The following is a 5,675-nucleotide window of genomic DNA, read 5'->3' as shown; positions in this document are numbered from 1 at the left end:
GAACAGGAATATATAATTAATTCATCGCTTCTGAAAACGCTGCAGACTGTTTCCTTTTGAACGTATCCCCTGTAGAATTGAATGTCCTGGGAGGGGCCATCGAAATATGGAACAAAATACTTTCAGGTGGTGCACCAGAGGTTCGAACCTGTTTCAGCGGCACGTTCTGTGTTACTTACAGAGCTCGCTTTGTATTAATGAGGGATCACGTAACACCATGAGATCGTTCTTGTGTTTAGCAGTCCCGTACCTGACTGCTGGGCTGTGTGGCATTATATTTCCAGAGATTTACATATTGGCAAACGCCGTTCCCCAATTCCCTGTCAATGGAGCAGAGCCCAGTGCCTTTTTTTTTGTATTTTCCACACCACCCACTGTCCCATCGATGTTATTAGATTCGATTAGATTACTTACAGTGTGGAAACAGGCCCAACCGACCCGCCGAAGCGCAACCCACCCATACCCCTACATTTACCCCTTCACCGATCTATTGATTCTTTTTGCGGCCGTCCCTAGTTGCCCCCTGAGAAGGGAGGGGGGGGTAAGCTGCCTTCTTGAACCGCTGTTGTGGGTTGACGCACACAGAGCCCTTAGGGAGGGAGCTTCAGGATTCTGACCCAGCGACACCGGAGGAACGGCTGATATATTCCCAATTTAGGATGGGGAATCTGCTGCCCCTTCCAGAGGGAAGTGGGTTGTGGGTTTGGACGGTGAGTTCAATCCAACGGGGACACAGCGAAGGAAGAGGGTCTTTGTCGAAATAGCGTTGGAGAGAGAGGGAGAGACAGATAACACACCCCAGGTGCAGTCAGTTCCTTTGAAGATAGTTGCTATTTAGCCTTGTATCCCTCCACCTCTGGAGTAGAGTTGACCTGATCCCGGACCTCCCATCTCAGAGGTAGGGACACTCCCACCACACCGCAACTCGAAGATGATTGAGGGTATCCAGGAATGTACAGTTGAGGTTGAGATATCAGGTCGGCCATGATATTACTGAATAGCAGAAGTGGGCTGGACGGGCCGAATGGCCTACCTTTACTCATGGATATTAATGGAGGGAATCTTTTTTAATTCACCCATGCCACTTCCTGGTGAGGACGAAGCATTCACGGTCTGTTTCCATGGAAACGACAGGCATGGATAATCAGGACGATGTTAGGCCCTGCCCTTCCAAGACGCACAGAAACAGAAATGATAGTAGGCCCTTCACAGCCTTCTGTGCCACCCAGGAAGTGACCAGCGAGCCCACTACCCAAATTCTGGCCGTCTCTTGATATCTACTTCCGTCTCAGAAACACACTGGGCCTCAACCACACATCCTGTGATGGTGAATTCCCACAGGCTCACCCTTCTCCCATCAAATCCCAGAAATCGTAGAATCTTGACAGTGTGGAAGCAGGCCATTTGGCCCATTGAGTCCACACCAACCCTCCAAAGAGCATCCCACCCCAACACATCCTCACCCCATCCCTTCACTACCTGTGGCTAACCCACCCTAACCTATACATCCCGGGGCACTATGGGTAATTTAACATGGCCAATCCACCCTAACCTGCACATCTCTGGGCACTATGGGTAATTTAGCATGGCCAATCCACCCTAACCTACATATCCTGGGCACTATGGGTAATTTAGCATGGCCAATCTACCCTAACCTGCACATCCCTGGGCACTATGGGTAATTTAGCACGGCCAATCCACCCTAACCTGCACATCCCTGGGCACTATGGGTAATTCAGCACGGCTAATCCACCCTAACCTGCACATCCCTGGGCACTATGGGTAATTCAGCACGGCTAATCCACCCTAACCTGCACATGCCTGGGCACTATGGGTAATTCAGCACGGCCAATCCACCCTAACCTGCACATCCCTGGGCACTATGGGTAATTCAGCACGGCCAATCCACCCTAACCTGCACATCCCTGGGCACTATGGGTAATTCAGCACGGCCAATCCACCCTAACCTGCACATGCCTGGGCACTATGGGTAATTTAGCACGGCCAATCCACCCTAACCTGCACATCCCTGGGCAGTATGGGTAATTCAGCACGGCCAATCCACCCTAACCTGCACATCCCTGGGCACTATGGGTAATTCAGCACGGCCAATCCACCCTAACCTGCACATCCCTGGGCACTATGGGTAATTCAGCACGGCCAATCCACCCTAACCTGCACATCCCTGGGCACTATGGGTAATTCAGCACGGCCAATCCACCCTAACCTGCACATCCCTGGGCACTATGGGTAATTCAGCACGGCCAATCCACCCTAACCTGCACATCCCTGGGCACTATGGGTAACTCAGCACGGCCAATCCACCCTAACCTACACATCCCTGAACACTATGGGTAATTCAGCACGGCCAATCCACCCTAACCTGCACATCCCTGGGCACTATGGGTAATTCAGCACGGCCAATCCACCCTAACCTGCACATCCCTGGGCACTATGGGTAATTCAGCACGGCCAATCCACCCTAACCTGCACATCCCTGGGCACTATGGGTAATTCAGCACGGCCAATCCACCCTAACCTGCACATCCCTGGGCACTATGGGTAATTCAGCACGGCCAATCCACCCTAACCTGCACATCCCTGGGCACTATGGGTAATTCAGCACGGCCAATCCACCCTAACCTGCACATCCCTGGGCACTATGGGTAATTCAGCACGGCCAATCCACCCTAACCTGCACATCCCTGGGCACTATGGGTAATTCAGCACGGCCAATCCCCCCTAACCTGCACATCCCTGGGCACTATGGGTAATTCAGCATGGCCAATCCACCCTAACCTGCACATCCCTGGGCACTATGGGTAATCCAGCACGGCCAATCTACCCTAACCTGCACATGCCTGGGCACTATGGGTAATTCAGCACGGCTAATCCACCCTAACCTGCACATCCCTGGGCACTATGGGTAATTCAGCACGGCCAATCCACCCTAACCTGCACATGCCTGGGCACTATGGGTAATTCAGCACGGCCAATCCACCCTAACCTGCACATCCCTGGGCACTATGGGTAATTCAGCACGGCCAATCCCCCCTAACCTGCACATCCCTGGGCACTATGGGTAATTCAGCACGGCCAATCCACCCTAACCTGCACATCCCTGGGCACTATGGGTAATTCAGCACGGCCAATCCACCCTAACCTGCACATCCCTGGGCACTATGGGTAATTCAGCACGGCTAATCCACCCTAACCTGCACATCCCTGGGCACTATGGGTAATTCAGCACGGCTAATCCACCCTAACATACTCATCTTTATGATTGTGGGAGGAAACCGGAGAATCTGGAGGAAACTCACACAGACACGGGGAGAATGTGCAAATCTCACAGTCACCCTGAAGCTGGAATTGATCCCAGATCCCTGGTGTTGTGAGGCAGCAGTGCTAACCACTGGGCCACTATGCCACCCTATAGTTTTAAATAAATTCGATCTGAATCCTTAAACTATGACCCCTCTCCCTCCCCGGTACCAGACTCCCACCCCCACCTCCTCCCCACCCCCCATCCCCCCACACCACTGTCAGGAACATTCCCCCTGCATCTCACCGGCCTGGACCCCGTTGGAATGATCTAAGTTTCTGCCTGATTCTTTTTAAACTCCGGTGAATACATTCCGAACTGACGCATTCCAGGCTGCCTGCTCTGGGCGTGAACGCATTGTCGAGCCCAACAATTCAGGCTCACCACAGAATGAGCCCTCTCACACCACAACAACACAAGGGAACCGGGGGGGGGCGGGACGGGGGGGAATTGGACCGTCGGGTTTCGGGGTTGGACGGGGGAGCGGGAAATGTCCCCCGAGTTGACCTCCGGAGATGGGAGCTGGTCCCGATTGAGATCGCCCGGAAAGCGTCCAGCCGCAGCACAAAATCTGCTCGAATCTGTCATGGAGGGTGTTTTTATTTTTAACTGCTTAATTATCTCCATGTCTTGTCCTGAGGGCAGTGACTCAGTCTGACATGCAGCTGCCATCAGTCTCCAACTCCCTGGGCCTACGGTTCAGAAACAGTCAGTCAATGACCAGGTATCTCCCAGCATTCCTGGCTCCCGGTGGCTCCGGGGGGGCTGGATTAACGCCAACGCTGAGTCCACGTCTGGAGGTCTGCACAGACAGACAGAGTCAGGGCCGCAAAGGGACTTTTTGTTCAGAAAAGAACCAGACTAGTGACTGGATGGGGCGGGTTCCCTGACACAGAAAGGGTTGGGTAGGCTTGGCTCGTCTCTGTCAGGAATTTGGAAGAATTTAAGACTTGATTGAAACCTATTGGTCTCCAGGCAAACTGAATGAATTAGGCCATTCCGCCCATCTAACAATCCACCCTTCTCTTGGGTATGATCACAGCTGAGCGGACCTTTCAGGTTAGGGAGGTGAGGCCTAGTGGTATTTATCGCTCGGCGATTAGTCCTGAGACTCGGGTAATGTTCCCACCTCGATTGAATTCAAATTCAATTTTTTTAAAAAGATCTGGAAGTCTAATGGCGACCATGAATCCATTGGGAAAAAAAAAACATTCCTTGAGGGAAGGGAACTGCCATCGTTACCTGGTCTGGCCTACACGTGACTCCAGTCCTACAGCAATGTGGTCAACTCTTAACTACCCCCTGGGCAATTAGGGATGGGCAATAAATGCTGAGCCCAGCCAGCGAATCCCAAATCCCACGAAAAAAAACGAGGTTCCACTCTTGCTCCTACCCTTAGATCCTTCCCCACCCCCCAAGGGCCAAACACAAATCTATCCTCCCCCCTTCGAGATATTTGACCACGCCCCTCCCCCTCACCCCCCCCCCCCCCCAACACAACCTGCACCACCGTTGGAAGCAGAGATTACAGAGATCTCGTCTTGCGGAAGGATCTAGAACTACCGGTGTGGTCGCCCTTTACAACATCGGAAAAGAGGAGAAACATTTTTTTTCTCTCGAGAGGGCGCAACCCTTGGGCAACTCTCTCTCTTTCCAAAAGGGAAGAGTCTCTGAATCTTTTTCCAAAGGGAGAGGTCCCTGAGGGTGGGCGGGAATGTTCAGGTCAGCCCCGGTGGGGTAGAAGGGAATAGCAGGCTGAGTGGCCGTCTCCCGCTCTTAACGGCAGTTGCCTCAGTTTCCCAGATGAGGGTGAGGGTCAATCCACCATTCGACACGGAGGGATTATCGGAAAGGCTCGGAGTGACCCGGTGAGAGAGATCCCCACCCACCCCCGGGGAGCAGAGAATCGGGGGCATTCGGCCCATCATGGTTGTTCAAACCAGCATCGTTACCCAGTGCCCATTCCCCACCATCTCCGTGCATCCCATTTCTGTTCCAGGTGAACCTGCTCCCCCCCATGTCCCCAGGCAGTGTCCCCCAGACCCCGGGCTGCTCGCTGGGTAGAGATCATTCCTTGCCCTTGCTCCTTTGATCCGTCACTTTCAACCTGTGTTCCCTCCCCCACCCCATTCTTGCCCCTTTTCGGGGCAGAAGCAGCTTCTCCTCTACCATGATGTTGAACCCTCTCTGGGATCTCCCTTCCTCTCTCCCAGGCTTCAATCCATCCCCAACGCTGACCTTCCTCATCCCGGGGACCGTTCTCATCCATCCCTCTCTCTCTCTCTCTCCCCCCTGTCTCCCTCTCTCTCTCTCTCACTCACTCTCTCCTTCACTCTCTCTCTCCACCTCTCTC

The sequence above is a fragment of the Chiloscyllium punctatum genome, chromosome 21, assembly GCF_047496795.1.
Source record: "Chiloscyllium punctatum isolate Juve2018m chromosome 21, sChiPun1.3, whole genome shotgun sequence".
NCBI lineage: Eukaryota > Metazoa > Chordata > Chondrichthyes > Orectolobiformes > Hemiscylliidae > Chiloscyllium > Chiloscyllium punctatum.
Note: the sequence above shows the minus strand (reverse complement) of the source record.